We start from the raw sequence: 22,872 nt of genomic DNA on the forward strand, positions 1-22,872 counted from the left end.
CTTGCTGCCTACCAAAGAATATCCACACAACAAATGACAAAATTACAGGAATCAGGTTTTCTTCTTTACATTGAAGCTGTGAAAACTAAACCTCAAAGCCACTGATAGCAGAAAATGTTAATAAATTTAAAGCAACAAGAAGCCAAAGAGACATTCTGAATGTAAGGAAACAAATTTCTACAAGCAAACCATGATGATGGTTTGTGTTAAGATGGAAGCACATAATACAACACAAAGTATTTTAGAGTAAATATATAAATACTGACAGCAAATATTAAGTCAAGTGACTCAGTTTTAGTTTTACTTGCAGTTAGCAAGAAATTACTGTTACATAAACTATTGTTGGGTTTAAAATACTGATTATTAAAATAAAACCAGGAGTTTATACAGAAAATATTGGCAATATTTACTAAATATTGCTGTGTGCCTTTGTTGAGTGGACTTTTACTGCAGCTGCTTGTGTTGTTGTGCTTCATGTCCCTGATCAGGTCCGCCTCTTCGTGGGGCAGTCAGTTAGCATAAAGCTATTATGAGACATAAGCAATGACATCATGTGTCTGAAATGTGTCTTTGTCTATCGCAGCGAGCTTCAGTGGTATCAACGTATCCATCTACGGATGAGGCAGGAAGTTTACAGACAAAACTGAAAGACGCACAGATTTTTCTCCCTGAAGGGAAACCAGACCAAACATCTCTTGTTTTAGATCATATGGAATTAAACGCATCAAGAACGAAGGCAACTTCCTACTTTGACACATTTTAGATACTTGGAGTCTCACCTGTGGATGTATTTTAAGGTCACACCTGAGAGTCACTGCTTTCTGGTTTGATGGGAAACCTCAAAATATTCCTGCAGCTGCTCCAGTGTGATTCATCCAAAGAAACATTTCCAGATGCTTGAAGGTGAAGATTCATCTGTGTAAACAATTATATTCAAGTATGAACATGATGGGAATGTCCAACGCTCAGGAAGGAGGCGGGTTCTGGTCCGAAACGTGCAGACTGACCGCAGAGCAAAAGCCAGAATCGTCGTGAAAATGCTGCTGGTGAGACAGAGTCGTTATCCACAGTGAAACATGGACTGAATGCCAATCAGTGAGGAAGAAGCCAATTCAGCAAGAAGAAACATGAGAAGAATAAAAGAGCTTCATTTGTGGAGATATTTCCTGTAGTTTGATGAAACCACAGGTTTGGACACAAAGACCACCGTTAACCGGGACGCTTGTATCTGACGGTTGTACCGAAGGATGGGGGTGGCAGCATCATGCTCTGGGCTGTTTTACTGCAGCAGCAACTGATGAACTTTATAACACATCACAAGGAAATAACATTATGTGGAAATATTGAAGGCAGGAAGTAAAACACTGGGCACAGAACCGTTTTCCAGATGGAAATTAACCCTAAATAAACAGTTAAAGTGGTTCTAAACATGCAGGCAGAGTTTACAGAGTGGCTTCAGGATCACAAAGTCCTGATCTCAGTCTGATGGGGAGGTTTTGGGTAAATCTGAAAACTGGTGACAGAACCAGGCAGCCTACAAATCTGACCCAGTTCCACCGGTTCTGTCAGGAGGACCGGACCAGATCTCCAGCTCACCACAGAGAAGCTTTGGAGGGAAACCCAAAATGACCCGAGTCATAAAGGCAACAATGCCAAACACAGAGGAAGTGTATGTAAACTTCTGAATCTGAAGACACTGATAAATACATATCTGACATAATTCTGTCGTTATTGTTACTTCACCTAAAACAGGAGAAGTTTGCTCTGATTTAACTTCAGAAAGAAGAAAACATCAGATTTATGTTTTCATTCAGTGTATGTAAACTTATGGATTCTTCTGGTTGAAATATGATCAACTTTTATATCAGAGATCAAGCTAAAATCTGCATTAGAAAAGACGGGTAGTCGTCTTGGGTTAGTATCACAGTAAAACAAGCAGGAGGCCAACATCCAGACATAATAATCTGAAATTAATTACTTTTGTCAAATAAATCAAAAGACCAAAAGTGAAACAGCTTTCAGACAGTAAGCAGACGTCCTGCTTTGCTTCGACTGCGTGAGCAAAGCATTTTTTTCCCAACAAGTCATCTGCGTGGGCATCTGCTGCGCAGCGCTGCAGCAAAGTTATGGGAATCACGCTTTCTCCTCATTAACCTTTGTGAGCAACAGGGAAGTCCACGGCTGTTTGTGTCATAAAAATAAAAAAATAACTGCAATGACCTCAGAGCAGCTCAGATGCAGGCCAGAAGGGCTGCGAAGCATCTGACTCCCCCCAGAAAGCAAACGCTGAGCTAAGAGGGACATGTGGGTTACATTAGCAAGGAGAGTCTTTATTTATGGCACACACATGACAAGGAACATAACCGCTAACACAACGACAAACACACAAACACTCCCAAATAAATGTCACACAAATCATCCTGTGGCCGTGAAAACCGTCCAGCGCAACTTTCTCATTAAGTCTCTATCCTCATCCCGATGAGCTGAAAGAAAGAAAAATTAGAGCGTCTTCTGTCTGTTCCTGGTCACACAACAACGAAACAAACGAAGAAGAAGAAGCGATTAGGATCCCGCCATCAGGTTTCAATTACACGGAAAAGGTGGGGAGGGTTAAGTGAACATCAAGTCATATTAAACTACAACAGGAGGCCAATGGCATTGTGGGACTTTGATGAAAGCTCTCGTGCATTAACACACACTCTCACATGTGGCCAACGTACATTATTTAATTATCACAAGCGTGGCCAAAGCCCTGACTTCCCGCTCCAGCTTAACCACTTCCACCCAGAACAAGAACCTGTGAGTCGGAAAACATGGATGAGATAGTAAAAAAAAATAATAAAAAATGTCGCGTCTACATCTGGAGTTAACAGAGTCCATACAAACCCAGCTGTGTGCGAGTACTGTTGCAGATTAGTCCGTGTTGCATCATTTTATTACGTTGAACCAGGATGTAATAAAAATAAAAATCATCCACAGAACCTCGCAGGACTATCCACACTGCAAATTTAAAAATACGTTTTTCATCCCGGTTTCATGTGACAAAGTAATGAAGAACGGCGGAAGAAAAACTTTGGGTTTCAAAGGAAAAAAATCTGAAAAGTGTGGCATGCATTTCCACTCAATCCACTGCAGAACCAACTTCCAGGCTGATTCCAGCTGAAGGTCTTTTGGAGAGATTGCTGGACAGATTCTCAGTCTGGACTTTGATTAGGCCATTCTAACACATGAATCTGCTTTAATCCTGTACATTTCATGGTACTTCATGTGAGCTCAATATGAGCTAAAGTGCGACACGTACGGTTAGCTTACCAAATAATTGTGTTTAAAAATAACAATGGATGATTGGGTTAGGACCGGGTCACTCAAAAAAAAGAAAGAAAAGCAGAAAATACCACTGGAAAGAAAACGAGGAGGATTTATACTAAAACCAGCACAATGGAGCAGATAGATATTTTTAGGGGTGTCAGAGTTTAGGGGGTTGAACACAATTTCAAGCCATGTTTTCAGATTTTTAAGAAGTGAAAAGTGATGCACTACTTTGTCTGAAATCCCAGTGAAACACGTTGAGCTTGGTGGTTTTAATGTGACAGAATGTTTCAGCGGTTTGAACACATCTCAGCTGCAGTCGTCCACGTCTCAGACTTTCTTTCCTTTCTGTCACCTGTCTCTGCACATTCAATCACTCCCAGAGAAGCAGAGAAATGGCCTCCATATTCCCACAGGCGAGACATAAAGAGCCGCGAATGGATGGATGGCAGGTGGCAAGGGAAGTGGGGGACGAAACCAGCGGCTAAATTATTGAGTGACACTTTGCTTTGAGACGCACAAACACACTCATAAAACAGGAAAGTGAAGGCATTAGAACGGTTAGCCTCCTGAATGCACCCGACAACTCGAGTACGCGCTAACCGGCGTCAACGCCGTCCGACCGGGCCGGGCTGTTAAAAGTTTTACGCCGCCGCTCAAAGGGACGCGGCGGCTCCTGAGAGGCCGTCTGTGGGTGAGTGGCCCTGTCATCGCCGCTAATAAATAAGTAAATACATGAGTGGAGTGGCTGAGCCCGGTGCCTCACTGGGAGTTTTCCCCTCGTAAAGACTCAGTAAATTGGTGCCCACACCTGTGCGTGTGTGTGCCTGAGAGTCCGGAGGGAGGAACAGCTTCGGTTTTGCCACCGTTTTCCAGGCTTGAATGTGCCAAAGTGGGATTTTGTTCACTTAAGTTACTTCAGGTCTTGATTTTCCGTGACAAGGCTGGGGCTCAATGGGTGGGCTCGGGCCTAATTCGGTACATAGGAGACAGGATGACGGGCGACTTGCCACAGTCGACTGAGACTCGTTAAGGTCTGATCAGAGAGACACTCACAGCCAAACGGCTTCCTACGCTGCTGCAAGAGCAAAGAGCTGCAGAAAACACGAGATTATCCGAGATAACCCTAACCCTAAACCGACTAACTGCAGGTTTACAATCTTCAAATAAAATATCTAAAGACGTGAACAGGATTTAAGTCACGCTGCACAGAAAAACGTCAGCTGTGTTTGTGATCTGGACAGGGTGCAACGATTAATCAGATTAATCGTGATGAATAATAATTATTATTAAATAATCGTCAACTAATTTAGTAATTGATTAATCGTTAACTGACATATACAGAATCAAAAAGGATATTTGATGAAAAAACAACATACTTAAAGCAGTAATTAAGCTAAAACTACACTATAAATATATATAGATATACAGTTTCCATTTAAGATAAAGGAAAACCTTTAAATTTCTTTTTCTTTGCAGAACTAAAGTGGTAGTTTTAACTTCACCTGTTTAGGAGGATTGTTATAGCTGCAGATAAAAATAACCAGCGTTCACTGAAGGAATCCTGTTACTGCATTTTAGGCAATAAACTGTTCATTTTGTAATTTAAAAAAGGAATTACAAAAAGCAGTGTTTGTTCCTGATTTTCTCAACTGGTGACTGTATAATGTTTTTATGACTTTTTACTTTCATCTTTTCATGATGTAAACGAAGCATTTTGAACTGCCTTGTTACTGAAATGTGCAATACAAATAATCCTGAATTTGAAATTTGAAAAATGCCTGGAAATCTGAAAATAGGACTAATTTACTGCAGTTTAATGATAAAAATCACTTTTCTTTAAGTAACTGGTGTCCAAAAGAAACACGTGTCATGCAGTCATAGCTATAACCTAAAAAAATGGTCGTTTTCTTCGTCACTTTTATCATAATTTCAATAGTAGCACAAAATATTGTGATAAAACTTTAGTCCACATCGCCCCCTGCTACGTAGTATCATGAATTAAACACGAAAAACAGAAAGAAAAGGTTGATAATCGACTCCTCTGGTCACAGACTGAAGCCCTTTATGATTCGTACAGCAGAATTGACCAGACACCAACCGAACGGCGTTTAAATGTCTGGGTGCGTCGGCATTACGGCGCGCACTCGTGCTGCTGTATGTGTGTTTTCTTATTGTAAAGCCTGCTAATTGCAGCTGAGACTCCGTTAATTAACACAAAGAGAGGTCTCTGGTGAACGCACAGGCTCTGTGAGTGTGTCACGAGTTTTCATCCAGCTAAGCTGCGGGACGCAGCGGCCTAATCAAAGCCTTTTAAGTCCTGCCATGCTCACACTGGAGGATTAACTGAAGACACACTTTAGTCGTGGAAAACGAGACAAGCGAGAATCAAGCCGGTCGAAAGCAAAAAACAGGAGTGAATACAGAGCAATCTCTTGAAAACCAATAAATCAGACAGTAAATGTGCGATATTTAAGTTGCTCAGACGTAAACATGGCGGAGTTGGACGGGATGTTTGATGCACTGGAGGAATGACTCGATCTGCCTCAATGTCTCAGCTTCCCTTTGTCCGCCCCGCCATCTTCCTTCGCTCTCCTTTTGTTTTGGGTTGGAGGGGGGATAACTTTCTCCCTTTTTATTATTCCTGCCAATTTGGACAGAAGCCCTGGTCAAAGACAGATTACACCGAGTCGCGTATCAAACCTAATCAATCTTCAGCCCCCGGAAGGCATCACTCTCCCAATGAATAATTACCGCAATCCAGTTACGAGCGGCCGCTGCCAGAACGTTGCCATCACACACCCATCTCTTCGGATCTGGAACCCTTGGCTGATTAACCGCTGAACTTTGAGGGGAGAAGTTTGCGATCGCGTGTGTTCGCGTCGTAGGGAAGCAGGAAAGATGAATGGTTCGGTCGCAGCAAAAGCGACTGTTTTCATACAGAAACTGGATCTGCATTAAGTTCAACAGGAACCTGCAGGGAGTGAAGTGGAGGTGGGAGGGATGAAGGTTTGGGTTGGTTTCAGGACCGTCAATGTCAACGCGTTCAGGCACGCGATTAATCGGAAAAGTTTGATGTGTATATATTACATAATTCAGATTAATCCAATTACCAACCTGAAAATAAGGAAGAGGATTAGGGCCACTGGAAAAAAATTATAATTTTTACTTTAATCTCTGAATTCTGATTAAAGAATTCTCACTTTTTTCTAAGAATTTGAAAGATATCAGATTTTTTTTCTCAAATTTCTGACTTTTATTTCATAATTCTGACTTTTGTCCTAGAATTTTGAACATTCTGACTTTTAATCTCAGAAAACTGAGATTAAAGAAATTCTGACGTTTTTTGAGATGAATGATTTCTGACTTTTTTCTAAGAATTAGAAAAAGAAATAGACGAATTCAAAAAAATATCTGAACTTTTCTTTCAGATTTTTTATTTTAATCTCAGAATTCTGACTTTTTTCCAGAATTCTGAACCAAAAGTCAGAATTCAGTTTTTGTAATGAGATTAAAGTCAGAAATCTAACTTAAATTTTTTTCTCAGAAAACTTAGAATGTTTGAATTCTCAGATCAAATTCTGGCTTTTTTCTCTCAGAATTTTGTTTTTAATCAAAATAAATTCTAATTTATGTCTGTTATGTAAAAATCCAAATAAATAAATAATTTGTTCTTAGCATATAAAAATAACTACAAAACTATTATTTCCTTTCCTATCATAGGATTTGTAAATCTGCACTTTATCCACACTGAAAAACACCACACAATTATTTGGTAGATTTTAAATGTAATATTGTACTAATCTGATGGTGCATAAACAACTAAAAAACATTTCGCCTGTGGCTTTAATGTGGATGTAGAAAGGATCAAGTTTGTGTTTTTTTCATTCGGGAATCGTGTCGAAGGCCAAAAACAATTTGACTTTTTTTTTTTTGGTAACTCCATGTTGCATCGAAGGAACTCTGCAGCAAAGACATAAGTAACTGGAGATGAGGATGATTAAAGGGATGGGATGTCGGGTGAGAGCGTCTGAGAGGAATAAATGATGAATGAGGAAATCATCATGTTGGTGAGGCGCTGCTACCAGCGGACAGTCACACGCTGTCAGTCAGTCACTCAGCCGGCGATACGTGATGTACGAGACGTTTCATCAGGAGCCTTTCTTCCTCGATGCATGAGAGGAAGAGCTGAGGGTGGAGGAAGAGTAAAACGGAGGCGTGTGTAACTGCAGGGCAGCTGTATTGAGCGGAAGAGGGTGTCATTTAGAAAGTGGCTGGCTCAGCAGCGGCCATTAGTAGCAGTGTGACACAGTGGACCATCGAGCAACCAGACAGCGGGACAACGAGGGCCGAACTGACAGCAGCGTCACCATGGAGTTCAGCTGGAGCTCCAGGAGCTTCGCTGCTAATTAAATGTGTCATTTAAGGCCATAATTATCAGTCATTTTGTCTAAATACATCACAGAGTGCAGAAAGTGCCTTTTTTAATGTTATAAAACCAATCTGGCCTTATGTGAAAAAGTATAGACTTCTCTTATTAAATCATAACCACAGTATTTGTAAATAACTAGATACACAGAACATAAAATATATCTAAACAAATGGCCAAATATGAAGGAAGTTAATGCAGATGAGAAATAAAGTTGATGTGGAAACCAAACCAAAGGTAAAAGAACTAAAGTAAAAACCTAGAGAACTGCAGAGTTACTGGGCAAAATGATTGAGTGTAAAACAACAAAACGACTTCTGAACAACGACCCATCACACAAAAGACATGATACTGATCCCCAACACCAGTGGGGGGCGCACTTTTACTAATTAGCTAATGCACTAACAATGAGAACATTTTTCAGTGAGCGCTTTAGCATTTGTGCTAACTTTGAAAACATTATGTGCACAAAGCTTCCAAATAAAATTCAAAATCTGTGTTGAAGTTTTGGCCATCGACTGTTAAAAAAATCCTAAAGCAATTAGATGCTGTCCAGGGTGAACCCAAAATGTCTCGCTGCAGACCAGCGCCGTTCCCCACCCCGCTAGGGGCAAGGATGTACACAAGATGGACAGTTAGATGTGTTGAGCCGCTATCGCTAATGCGCTAAAAGAGTGGCTAATTTCTCTGAAAGGACTTTAGCACTTTTGCTAACTTTTGAAACGTTTAATGCACTTAGCCTTTGAATAAAGTTCAACATCAGTGTTGAAGTTTTCGTTTTCAACTTAAGAACTTGTCAAGCAGTCAGATGTTTTTAGTTCTGTGTTAGCAGAACTAATGTTTACAATTAGTGCTTTAGGGTTAGGACAAGTAACTCTTTAGTTAGCAAAACTAAATATTTGGTAAAGAGAGAATACGAACCAGATTTTTTGAAAGCCGTTTATCCCGTCGATCTGACAGGAAGCTAACACAGGACCATCATGCCGACGGTCAAACATGGTGACAGCAGTGTGATGGTTTAGATCTCCTCGGCTTTTTCTCAAACGAAACCTTCTGGAGGAGAACATCCAGCTGTCATTTTGTGACCTTAGCCGAAGGCGCACTTAGCTTACACAGCTGGACGATGATCCGAAGCAAACCAGCAAGGTTTCAGAGTGGCTTAGTCATAGTTTGGGTTTAAATCTAATAGAAATGTTGCGGCATGACTTTAAATTGTTCATGCTCATAAAAATCTTCTAAAAACACTTCAGCAAAGAAAATTGAGCAAAAATTCCTTCACAGCAATGCAAAACGACTCATTACCAGTTATCACAAACATCTGATGGCAGTTCTTGGCACAACCAGATATTGTGTTTAGGGGGCAAATTACTTTTTCGGATGGGGCCAGGTGGGTTTGGACAGCTTTTTTCCCTTAAGAATTGAAATCATTTGAAAACTTCGTATTTGCTCCTCGTTTGATGACATAAATTGATGATCTGAAAGCTTTTTCCACAGCACTGCAGTGAGACTAGAAATTTGTTCTTTGCTAAATCTGAAACTGCCCAATCAGTGAACTATGAAGGGAAATGTTTGACCCAATCATTGTTTTTAAACAAGTAGCTCTTAATTTAATTATAGCGTTTTATTGTTTCTATTGTTGTCTTCTGTCCTTCCAAAACTTTGAATGTTTATTGATTTTATCTCTACAGAAATTTGTCGCAGCTGTTGTTTTAAAGTGCTCTAACTGTTGAAACTATTGAGCAAAAGTTTTTAGCAACTAATCATTTTGTTCATCTTCCACTGGGACATCTGATCTCAATCGATTTTTTTTTATTTTTCAAAATTTGCTAATTTTACACACATTTTCTGCTGATTGTGCAGCATGTTCTGGAATAGGGAAAAATGGACAAATGGTTGGCAAAAGGGGACTCAAAACTATTGCACAAAACTGAATCATTACTCCCACTTCTAACACATATCTATGATTATTACCATATGTGGCAACTTAAAAATATCCTATATGCTACTCTTATGAAATTCTTACTAATATTTATACTATTATAAGTAATCTGATATTTTAATCCAGGGAAGCCTCTCATAACCTTATGCTGAAAGACCAGATACATAACCCTGGAATAATAAAGCTGTTCCAGTGCCGTAAACTATCCAGTGTCCCACCGCAAATAACCGATTTTAAACAAGCCGGGATAAAAAGAGAGACAAAGACATAACTGAGAATTACTGAGCCTGTGAAATTCCTTAGACAGCAGAACTAACAGTGAAGGTTAAACACTCCAGAGTCTGAGTGTTGGCAGACACAAAACACCGCCACTAAATGGCATGAGTGAGACCTCTCAACCAATCACGCGTCTTCGCTTGGCTTCCAGAGCCAATCGAGGCCCAGGACTCATCAGAGGGTGACAGAAAACGATCCAATCAGGTTTTCTGTCCTCCGTGCAGAGAGCAACGAGGCGCCGATTAGGTTTACTTCAATCAAACGGAAAAGACAACGAAGGAGAATCAGCAAAACATAACAATAAACAACCAATGAATTACACTGGAAATTAAATAACTGTGCAGCAAAACAATAACTGGAGACACAAAGAGTTGGGAGAAAACACCAATTGGTTGTTCAGCAATAGTTGAATTTTGTTTTTTTATTTTATTGTCTGTTGAATATTCATTATCCAATCGATGTAGACATAATCACAATATCTTGATCTTTTTGAATTCTGCACCTAACAATTAACCAAAGTATGAAAAAATGAAAACTACTACAACTAATAAAACGTAAACTAAACAATAACGAATAATAACTAGTAAAAACTAGCAACAAACTAACTAAAACTAACTGAATTATACAAACAAAGAGTCACAATGTAATAAATCTGTCCTATAATGAAAAACTCAAAACTATAACACCTGTGCTTTAAGTTAGTTTTACCTTATTTCTAGTGTTCTAAGACATTTGCACAAGAAACTAAACCAGAGTTACTTGGTAAGATTTTGTGTTTTTACAGAGTTGTAGGAAAAGCACACATTAAGCTAACTTTTTTCATTTCCTTTCACTTTCCCACAGCCCCTCTTGCCTGAAAGTGCGTTACCGGGGACAGTGCGGTCCTATCGGAGCGACAGGAATTCACAAACACAGGGGGCAAACCAAGGTTACCGAGATGGAGGGCCCAGGCACGCTCCCAAACGACTCAGGCGGCGTTGCGGCCAGCGCAATCTGGGGTCCTTCTGCTGACTCGCCACGCTAGGACTCATGTGAAGGGAATGCGAGGCCGTGTCGCGGTCCAAGTTCTGGAGGAGTGCGGAGAGAGAGACAAACTGTTTGAGGAGGACGGGGGTCGGCGTGCGCGCCGAAGGAACCCGACGAGTAAACTCTGGCCGCCATCATTCGTCAGTCACTTCTTTGTGTTGGAACGGGCCGCCGCGCCACACCCCGCGCTACTCCGGCGCAGGCCAAGTCTTCCTCCACTCCAACGGGGAGAGACATTAGGAAAAGAATAATGGCTATGGACGGCAGCTGCCAATTTAGTCTGAACTTATTTATCTCATTTAGAGTCCGTTTGGAGGGATATACACATGGCAGCTTCTCAGTTCCCACAAACAGAGGAGGAGAGACGGCTGGCGAGGCAGACCAAGTTCCCTCATTGAGTTTTCCTTGACCGTAAAGAGAGAAGGGGGGGTAGAGTTCTGCCAAACCCCAAAAATTGCAGTCCTGTCACCACTGGCTGCCAACTTTTAACTTTTTTAACTATTAAACAAAGAGGCACATGTGCAGAACAGCACTTAATGTAAAGAACGACAGCTCACATCCAACCCAAACCCATGACATGACCCCCCCTCATAAAAACACATCACATTTACTCTAATTAGTTCTGGTATTTCCAGGGCTTGTTTGCACAAATTGGAAATGTGTGATTGGAATTAAAATACAGCATTGAAAGGGGGTTCACCGTATCCCTCTGTCAGCGCTCATACGAAAACAATTTGGTGCAACAGGGAGAAAAAACACAAAGAAGAAGAAAAGAAAGGTAGTAAAACAGACAGACGGAAACAGAAAGAGGAAGAAAAGGGGAGGGAGGTGCATTCCGCTTGGCCCAAAGTGAGAGGCTCGGTGGGTGTCTGAGGGCTCGAGCTGCCAGTAATTGCTTCCATATAGGATTGGTCCACGGTCACACTCACTCACTCACACATGGAGACAGGGAGCCATGCAATAGTATTCATACCGGCACAAAACCCAATGCAAACCGCTTCCTTTAGAAATCAATTATCAGGCCCGAAATCTGGGTGTAACCTTCAGAGCCACATAAATATGGTTACAAAGTCAGACTTCTATCACCTAAAGAACATTTCCAGGATTGATGTCATAGCAAGATCTAGGGAAACTCATCCATTAAGAGAGGTGGAAGAGTATCCAAAAACTGTACTCAAGTAATAGTAGTGCTACTTCAGCAAAGTAAAAAGCAGCAAGAAATTACTCAAGTAGGAGCAACAAAGTATTTGGCAAGAATTCTACTGATCAAATTAACTGATCAACTGATCAGTAACTGATCAAATTATCAATCACTTAATATTTAAAAATTACATAATCAAGATGACCAAAATATAAAGTTAAGTTGAAGTTTTGTGGGGGGTTTAGCACCAAAATTGCAAAAATTTATAAAAGTTAAAAAAAACAACAACCCCAAAACAAACAAAATCAGACAAATATTTTCCAAATCAGTTTCTTTCAAATAAGAAACTGATGAAACTTTAATAAAAACAGCAGATGTGTGTCTGGAGAATTTGTTTGATATTCAGTGAGTAGAAAATCTAGAAATTTCACTCAAGAGTAGAAATACTTCATAACAGAATTACTCAAGTAAAACTAAAAAGAACAGCATAGTAAAAATGCTCTTAAAAGTAAAGTTACTCAAGTAAATGTAACTAGTTACTACGCAACTCTGTTCATGCATTTATCTTTAGTCGCATTGATCAAATCAATCCTCCAGCTGCAGCTGATCCAGAGCGCTGCAGCTGGCGTTCTGACTAAAACCAGGAAGTTAGAGAACATCCCCCAGTTCTACGTCACCTAGTTCTACATCACCCAGTTCTACGTCACCCAGTTCTGCAGCCCTTCCACTGGCTCCCTGTAGCTCAGAGACTTTAAAATACTGTTCTAGTTTATAAATCACTGAACGGTTTAGCACCACAACACATTAAAGATCTGCTGCTGTTGTACCTCCCAGACCTCTCAGGTCTTCTGGGGATGCAGAGCAGAACCAAAACCAGAACCAAACGAGGAGAAGCAGCATTCAGCTTCTATGCATCACAAATCTGGAACAAACTTCCAGAAAACTGTAAAACAGCTGAAACACTGACTTCCTTTAAATCTAGACTAAAAACCAGCTGTTTAAAGTTGATTTAGAAAAATAACTAAAACATCGACCAACATTTTGATGAGTAACGGTGGCACTTTTTTTTATAACTTCTTATGACAAAAAGCACTTTTCTGCTGAAATATTTTCATAAAAAACAAAAAAAATGTTTCGGCATTAGCGTAACTAGTGTTTATAATTAGCTAACACTAGTTAGCTACCCTAAGAAGAATACTGAATAATTTCTGGACTTTAACTCTCTGGCAGGAGCGAAATGAGGCAAAGGTCCAAAGAGTTGCCCCTTCATTTAGCAACTTTTAAATGTTTTAACTTGTGAATCATCTTCCTCACTGTGAAACAATGGACTCCATAACGTGCTAACAAATAATAGCATGCTATAATATTCTGTTTATCTGAAGATTATCTTTGGTATTTTCAAAGACCAGGTGAGAGAAATGAAAACGTTTTTGTGTGGAAAACCTCACGCACAGCAGCTGTGTTTCATTTCTTTTGTCATTAAGCTATTTTTCTGAAATGTGGATGTTTCTGCATGCGGTTTTCAGTCGTGCTTTTTGATGTCTTTATTTTTTCTGCAGTCATGACTTCCTGTACTTTTGCCCTTGATTCGGTGTAATCAGTTGAAATAACAACGTCTTTTCAGGGCAGCTCAATATTTATGTTTTGGCCATTTGAACACAGTAATAAGCTTACAGATTACTCATACAGCTTGGAAACACTTTGTATTTATTGGACCTGAAGAACAAAATGATACTGCGCTTGCAAAGTGAAATGGGATGAAATTGTCTTATTAATTGTCATTTTTTGTTGATTTATGTGATTTTTATGGAGCCAAACTTAAATAAATTGTATTATCTAATTGTTTTGCTCCAGATTATTTTTATTTTTTATATTGCAGTGCCACTTAGACATTTTACAGTTTATGCAGCTGCAGACTTAAGAAATAATAACATATCTGATCTAACATTCAGATGCTGCTGTTCTTTTTGAGTAAATCAATACCATATTGTTTCATAACTGCTTCAGTATTTCTTAATAGTAAAAATAAATCAATGTGGATCTCAGAAAGTGTGGCATTGGTGAATTTCCCAAAAAAAAAAAAAAGTTTGGATTTTTAATTCTTTTTTTTTTAAATCCCAGATTGATTTATTTTGGGGCTTTTTCCCCACTAGGAGTGCCAATGATGTGCAAGAAACCGTCAACATACGTATATGAAGCAACACTTTATACAAATTATAGGTTAGTAGTATCAGAACTTTAATCTTTAAGGATCTAATAATCTATTAAATGCTAAAATTAAACACTTTTTCTCATTTTATTGTTTTTGTGCAGCATCTGCAACATAAAGTTCAGTATAAATACAAACTATCATTATGTATGCGTCCTCTATATCTGCATTATGACCGTGCGTGGCTCTCATCGTATTGTTTCCGTAGTTTCCCAGAGACACATGCACGCCCACAGACAGGCATGATTAATAGAAGTGGGATTTAAAAAGACTGCAACAGTCATCCTCTGCTCCGCTGCCAAAAGAAAACATTCAGCAGTCAACATATGGAGACACACATGGCTGAGCTACGCTGAACCCCCGTATACTAGCCTCCCAAGTCATGAAAAAAGTAAATAAATGAGGAGAATCTCTTCACTTTATAGCAGACATGTCATAAATTGGCTAATACTTAAAGACGGAGAAATGCAGAGAGGGACGCTGCACTGAAAAAGGAAAACAGGTGATCCAACTTAAATATAGTACGTTCAATTTGACCTACTGCGCTTCCTTCTACGGGCCACACAAAACATGTTCATTACATTTTTTGCACAAAATAGTTTAGTTCTTAGATAATGAGATGTCTGTCTGCTCAGTTTTGTCTGTTTTGAGCTGTTTAAGGGTGTCTTGTCACTTTAAATAAAAATAAACTGCTGCTGGCCACGCCCCCAACTCAACGTTTACACTTGGCTGCAGACAGATGTGCAATTATACAACCATACATCTTCGAAAAGCAAAAGTGGAGCCTCCTCCACAACAGCAAGAATGCAGCAAGTGGTTTCTAGATGGTAAGTCAACAACAAAACACTTGTCTTTTCCAGCAGACATTGCACATACAGAGGTAAAACCAGCTGACCAAATGTGCTAGAGCTCAGTTTGGGTTGCTAGGTAGCAGGGGGAACTCTGCTGGGGTTGCTAGGCAACGAGGCGGGCTTCACTGGGGTTGCTAGGTGACAGGCAGTGCCTGCTGATTTGTGAGGTTTTTGAAATGGCTCATTTTCTAGACACCAGAAAACATCAACTCATTGACACCAAAACAGCAGAGTGAATTTTTAAGCACTTGCTGTTTTAAGAAGCAGTAGAAACCCAAAGGGAAGTACAAAAATGTGCAAAATCAAAATAAATTCATCCGAGTAAAGTTAAGTTTATTAAGTTGTAACTAAAGTAAGTTTGACAAGGTTAATTTTCTGAAGTTAGAGCTCCTTTATCTTTTTTCAGTGAGTGAGTCGAACAATTTACAACAGCCATTTGACCAGGTGCATAAACGGCGCAGGCTCACACGGCCTTGAAAACAGCCGACTACATAAAACCAACTCCTAACTTTACTGGGTTCTGGTGGAGTTTAAGCAGCAGATGGACCGTGTGCGAGCGCTCCAGGTTCAAAGCGTTAATGTGAGCGAGACCACTCGAGAACGTTAACATGGCGAGTTGAAAAGGTGTGACAGCCACTAAAACGAATGAGGTTACAGCACACACACAGAAAGACACACACTTCAACGTACAGCCGCGGCTCCCACCTGAGCCGTAACTTTAATGATTGTGGGCCTGTAAGACCGAATCGGCTCGGCTCACAAATCAGAGGCATGTGGGCCTGAAGATTTCCAGCGAACAAGCGCGCACACGTACAGTATGTCGGCTGCGCAGGTGTGAGTCTGGAAGCTGGAAAACAGCAGAGACAGAAGAACTTGACTGCCCTCTCCTGACTTCATTTGTTCTTTAGGGAGTCCCGGATTTCGTTACAGAAAGTGAACGTTAAACACTGCAGAACGCCGGACGTTTGATTGAAAACAACCATCAGTCCTAATATTTCCCCCGGCTGCCAGCGGGGTTCTGAACGGGGCTCCTGGGGGCCGCTGCTGCAGATTGGTGCACGGCGTGCAGATGCACAGAATGTGTGGGCTATAGGGGTGGCTGTCACTGCATCAGATAGGGGAAGCATACAGCAGCCGCGCAGGTAATGATGCCGGGGCCACTGGAGTGCAGGGGAGATTCGTCTGATCACATCACAAACTCTTCACGGGATTCCACACACACACACACACACACACACACACACACACACACACACACACACGAAGCTGCACAAGTTAACAGAAAACAAACTGGGCTCATTTCTTTTGCTCTGTCGCCTTTTCTGACTACACAACAGTCAAACATTTTTCACTGATACACAGAAGCTGCTCGTATCACTCTTTTTAAACAATAAAAACTTCATTTTATCTTTAACATTAACAGTCCAGATGCACCGATTGCTTATCATCCAACAGGAATTGGCCGATTATCAAGTTGTCAACCAGAGTTAAATTGAGGGCAGAACTTTACAGACACTCATCCAAAGCACAATTTTCATATAAATTACAGAATTTTATGTTTTGTTTTTTGTCAAACTACACAAGATCCAGGCTCAAAAGCAAACTGACATTCACCTAAAGCTTTTAGTAAGTGGTGCTGAAAGTCCTAGAGCACATTTTCACTCAACAAGACCAACACCCACCAACTCCTCACTGCTGATCACGACTGAGAGCAGCTGATCGTTTCCCTGTGGCTGAATAAAACGGATTTGTTTGGCAGCACTCAGTGGGAAAGTAAAAGGAACAATGGGGATCTAAAAAGGAAAAGGACTAGGGTCACTGGAAATATACACACAATAAAATATGTGGCTTGATCTGATGGTGTGCCCTGAAGATCCCCTCACACCATGTTAGCTAACGCAAACTGTTGTTGTTCATGTAACTTTGTGTAACTTAACGGTGCGACGAAGGAAAAGGCTACAAACTTAACATTTAGAAACCAATTTCTCTTCACGTTTGGCCCAGCAGTGTGACCAAAGAAACTCTAAAAATTTTAATCTGACAAGCCAAACACCTTCCGCAGAAACGTTTTATAGTCAGACGAAACAATCATTTAGCTTTTGGGTCTAAGTGACACAGACTATGACTGAAGGATTAAAAGTTGTGGCTTTCAAAACAAATGCTGCCAGAACTAACTGTTCAGCATGGTGGTGGCAGCATTATGCAGTGGTGCCGTTTTGAAACCAGCAGAACTGCATTTTGTTTTTCGCAAAATCTGTCAGCTCTGCCTGAAGTGTGGTATAATGTTGCTGCAAAAAAATGGCCGTTTGAGGTTCAGTTTGTTAGGAAACAACAGACTAAATAAGTCTCCAAACATTTTCACAATCTCAGAACCAATACTGGATGCATCTTAACTGATTTCTTGTTCCACACGAGGATTTATTTTTGGATAAAGAGAAAGATGTTTGAAGTAGATGAAGAAATAAACATTAACTACTTGCAAACTGCAAATAAATCATTGTGAGGCAAATTATTGCTTTAGAAGCTGATTTCCATTTTAAATAACTGAGTTAAAATGTTTAGCTTCTTTTGGAGCAAAAGATCCTGGAGTGAAATTTATATTCTGCTCACTTATCACAAAATATTCATCAAACCATATTTAAAGGAGACAAAATATAAAAATACAACAACTATTTGAAATAATATGCAGCGTTTCAAAACTTCACATGGTGAAATAGCTGACTATTTTGGTCATGTAAAAAGATAAAAATCACAGCTTTAACTACTGATAAAACAAATAAGTAGACCACACAGATTTTATTAACAAAAATCCTCCTTTTTTCCATCATGAAAACATAAAGCAAGCATTGAATGTCAGTTTTTCCTCTGATAGCCGTTATTTAGGTGCTCCAGTTGGCAGGACGTTGGGCTGTTTGGCAGCAGCGAGCGACTCTGAGGAAATGTGAGAAAAAATCCCCCTCAAATCTATTAGATGTTAAAAGACAAAACAAGAAAAGCTTTATCACAAAATGTAATTTCTTTAGGATAAGGCAAACAGATCACGTGCTGGAGTAAAAAACAAATCAGGAAACCGCTGGTGTTTTTGCATAGAGTGTTTGGGAAGTTTGTGGTGTGAAAGAAAGAAAAAAGGACATCGGAGCGCATTCAATCCAAACAGCGTTTCCTACCTTGGCCCGTTACCGCACAAAGCCAAAACCGCACGGCGCAGGCCTCGCAGTCAGGAGGTCTGCGTTGGGCGCGCTTGCTGCGAGGCCTGCGAAGACGGCCGGGTCAGTTTCAATTAGTGCGAGAGCGACGAGAAAACAATCGTGGCTAAACAAAAGAGGCTGGAGCGGGGCAGAGACGGAACCCAAACACGGCGTGGATGCAGGACGGCACATCCTGGATGCGTGGGACGCATGCGGCTACGCGGCCATGCAAGACGCTGCCAAGAGGCCAAACAGTGGGATTAGCTGAACACAACACTGACGCGTTGGCCTGCGTCTGCATGAAGGGGAGCGAAGGCGCTGTAAACAGTTTACAGGGGAACACGGGGTTACTGCTCCGGCTGTGTGTTTACACAGAAATACTGTGGCTTTGTGATGGGTCCACTCCTCTCTGATTGAGACAGTATCAACAAAGACACACACACACGCGCGTGCACACACACACACACACACACGCACACACACACAGAGCGGGAGCAGAAGGTGCTGGTTACGATTGGAGAACTGGATGAGGAGACTGAATTTCACAAACATGTTAAACAAACCAATGCAGTCCAGACATCACTTCATTCCTCCTCTGCGTTTAACAAAGTTTTTTTCATTTCAGTTTTTCAGAATAGTTCAGATAACGCTAAAGAAATTTATATCTAAAAAAACTCAAAAGGAGATGTGGTGAAAAATGACTTCTGGGAAACATTTGTAGGTTTAGTTGATTTTTTTCCTGAAATTGTGATAAAAATATATATATATTTTTTTCACTACAGCCACATCTCTTGTCCTGTAGTGTTAGAACATTTTCAGGTGATTGCTTTTTGTGCTCATTTTAAAACCTTTTCCTAAAACAATTTTATTTTTATCACGTTAAAGATCTTTCCAGTTTGCTTCTCCCTCAGACTGGAACCAGCTACAGCAACTGATTCTGTAGTTGGTGCAAATATATTTACTTATGAGTTCTGCAGAACCAGAACCAGAAGAAGCAGCATTCAGCTTCTATGCATCACAGATCTGGAACAAACTTCCAGAAAACTGCACAACAGCCGAAACGCTGAGATCCTTTAAATCAAGGCTAAAACCTCACGTTACTTTTGATTGATAATTATTGGAACATTGATGAACATATCTAATGTGTATTGATGATTTTTACTTGAAAAGCTTTTGACTCTATGATGCGTTTGATGTTTTCATGACGTGAAGCACTTTGAAGTGCCTTGTCGTTAAAATGTGCAACACAAATAAACTTGATTGATTGATCGATAGTAACGTAAAATCACTTCATCGCCGCTGAAATGCTTCCTCTGCTCTCTCTCTGATGGTGAGTTTCACACCAGCTGCTCGGTATGGAAGACGTTTCTTGTTCTGGAGAAAGACTCCAACATGTTGGCTAACAGTTTTTGTCTCACGATAAAACAATTATTGTTTCCTGAACGCGGCGAGGCGCAGCTGCAGAGGGAATGGACAGTGCGGCGGTGAGTGTGTGTGAGTGACAAACTGCCTCCCTCTGAGAGAGACTCTGATTGTACAGACTGAGTGGCTGTGTTTGATAATGGTTTCCATTAACCTGGGCTGAGTTGGAGGACCTGTGAGACTCTCCATTCATCCCTCCCGTCTCTCACTCTGTCGCTCTCACACACCACAAGCAGAGGAAACCTGAGAGTGAGAGCGACACGAGAAGAGCGGCATTTTCACCGCACCGTGCTGAGCAAAAGGGTCTGAACTTCCTCACAAAAGCTGAGTGTACTCCCCAACATTTGGCTCATCCAAAACATTAGAAGTCCTTCTGCGCTTTGGAGACGTGGCCCATGAATACGTCTTACTTTCTACATTAATAAAGGTTTCAGCCAAGAGAGCAGAGGAGACGGCTGAAGAAATATGGGAGAGCGCTGGGAAGACTCAGAGGGGGAAAAAAGCTCTTTCTTTTCTGAATCTTTACCTGGAGTCTCTTTATTAGAGCAACATGTGGGCAGCATAATGCCCCTCTGCAGTGCTTTGACTAGAACTAGGATGTGGACATGCGCAGCGATGGCTGGAGCAAACGTATGTCATGCAGCAGTGAATAGGAACAGGGGAGCTAGTGGAGCAATTATAGCAGAAAAGCCATTAGGGGCCAGGGGTGACTCTTTTAGATGATCACAGCCGCTGACTAATGGACAGCCATGTTTACTCACTCGTTCACTTCCTAGATTTATCCCTTCCAGCTTTCCAAAAATGACTGGAGAAGAGAAAATCCAGATTTCTGAATGTATTGGGGATAGTTTTAAAGGTGTAGGTGAGTAAATACAGATGTTTTCTTCCATGCAGCCCAGAAAGTCCGACTTACTACCGACTTTCTAAGCAACATGGCCTGGATTTCTAGGTGTATCCAAGGCGTTGAGGGGATCCGTTGGCTTCATCAGACAATATGGATGTACATGCATTACTGGGGTGGACGTCATGTGTCACACATGAGACGTTCACTGCAAAACCACAAAATCTGACCAAGAGAGAATCTGAAAAAGTGACGCAGTGTTTTGCTATTAATGGCCAACATTACATCAACTAGATAGCAACAACCATGAGTATCACATTTCACAGTTTAGGTAAAAGTTTTGGAAAAAAAAAATAGTGAGGAAGAGGGAACCGGGTCGGTTATGGTAGCTTAACTCTGAAAACCGTCACATGGAGACGTGCTGCTCAGGTCGGTGCGTTTCAGTTTAACACACCAACTTTGACGGATTAGTAGTAGAGCAGTTTGGGGGCGTTGATTGTTCAGGCAATCACTTATCAATAATCACAAAATAAATACCAAATATAAAGCAGTAACAGGCAGAATGTTCTGTGCTTCGTGTTGAAAATGTTTGCATGGATTTTTTTGTGTTGATTCCTGATACATTTGAATGCAATTTCTGCTCTGTCAGCCAGTGGAGCTGTTGTCAGTCGGTTGCCACAGCAACGGGTGTGCGTGTGGAGTAAAGCAGAAGACACAGAACGCAACAATAAATAAATACGAGTGGCTTTGAGTTGTTGTTCTGCGTTGTTTTCCCTTTGCGGTGTCTCACTGCAGCCGCTGTAATTTCTGAAGGTTCAATAAACAATAAAAACTGGACTAATATGCTCCTTTGTTTGAAGAACATTTTGATTTTCTGAACAATCATCAAACACAATGAAATGTTTCAAAGTATTAAACAAGTTATGACTCCTAAAGTGACAATTTTGTAAAATTTAAAAGAGAAAAGGAGAAATTAGTTTAGTCATCTCTTGCATCTTGACAAAAAAACAAACTGTTTTATATCTAAGGAATGTACATATTTTACATATTAAAATCCTTAAACTGGATAAGAAATACAGGTGCTGTGACCATTTTTGTGACATTCATACATCTGAACAATGTGTTTTTGTGGACACGACCTGGTGCCTGCAGGTTCGAGTCACTAGCTTTAGCGGCTAATAGGCGCTACAGGCACAGTACATGCAGATAACCAACCCAACGCGACAGCTGGGCTAGTCACAAAACGAATACATTTAATTTTTATTTACATAAGAAAGTAGTTCATTCTGTTTTTGGAAATCAAAGAACAGAAGAATCCATAAGACGTTTCCCCTCCTTGAGTATTAAGGTTCTGCGGTCGGGTTCTGATAATAATCCATCGCAATCTCTCATCAGTTATTTGAGCCACAGGTCTTCCTCTGTTGCAATTATGAGTCTGGAATTATGAGATGGTCCTATATTGACCTGACATGTTGGAAAGAAGGCAGTGAAGCATGCCGCCTCGTCTCCGCCCAGTGCGTTCAGATGAAGATGTGGACACAAGGTTGGTGAGAAGAAGAAGAAGATCAGTGATGCAGAACTGAGAAGACAGTTTAGTTTCAGGAATTATTTAACCCAGCATCAGTGGGATATTAATCAAACCCATGCAAAATATCACTTTCAGTCCACAGCAGCCTTAAAATAGAGTTGTGTGTGTGAAGAGGAAGGTTCAGTCTAGATAACAGAGTCCAGGGTTTAAGTCATAGATTATCTGCTGTAGGTACTTTTCACACCTGATAGTTCAACTTTTGTCTGCCTCCTTCATCCTTTTTCCATGAGTTATAAAATCTGCTAACATGTTTAACTAAGAAACCACCAAAGTCCAAAAACTTTAAAAGACCTTGAGGGAAGCAGAAGAATGGAGGTTTAAAAAGTGAGAATGATTCAACATTTCTGCGTACCGTAAATAATCTAAACGAGGAACAAATGTCTGCTATAGTAAAACTATATACTTCCTTCTACACATTACTTCTAGACAGTCTACTTCTAGACAGTCTACTTCTAGACAGTCTACAACTTTTCAGTAACTGAAAAGTTACTTGTAAGTTAGTTTACTCTTATTTCAAGTGTACCAAGATATTTGCAATAGCAACTAGACCAAAATACTTTTTGCAGTGTAGAGGGTTTTCAAGCATACTAAGACTTTCTGAGTCAGATTCAAGTCCCTGCTTTAACTATGCCACTCTAAATTGCTTACGGGAT

At 40.5% G+C, this 22,872-nt stretch overlaps 2 long non-coding RNA genes across 2 annotated transcripts in view; both read right to left on the reverse strand.

Moving 5' to 3' along the window:
* Positions 1–347: 347 nt before the first annotated feature.
* LOC106957763 (uncharacterized) overlaps positions 348–22,872 on the reverse strand; it is a 30,092-nt gene continuing 7,567 nt past the window's right edge. The window contains exons 2-3 of the long non-coding RNA XR_001427023.1: positions 780–915; positions 348–668 (exon numbers count right to left, since the gene is read on the reverse strand). This is a non-coding gene — a long non-coding RNA (uncharacterized LOC106957763). The remainder of the gene's footprint in view (positions 669–779; positions 916–22,872) is intronic.
* Positions 21,873–22,498, reverse strand: LOC106957764 (uncharacterized). Its single transcript, XR_001427024.1, has 2 exons — positions 22,404–22,498; positions 21,873–22,210 (listed from the first exon to the last, which is right to left on the reverse strand). It is a non-coding gene; the product is annotated as an uncharacterized LOC106957764 (long non-coding RNA).

The sequence above is a fragment of the Poecilia latipinna genome, unplaced genomic scaffold (genome assembly GCF_001443285.1).
Source record: "Poecilia latipinna isolate Pla-1442-1.1 unplaced genomic scaffold, P_latipinna-1.0 Scaffold934, whole genome shotgun sequence".
Lineage (NCBI taxonomy): Eukaryota > Metazoa > Chordata > Actinopteri > Cyprinodontiformes > Poeciliidae > Poecilia > Poecilia latipinna.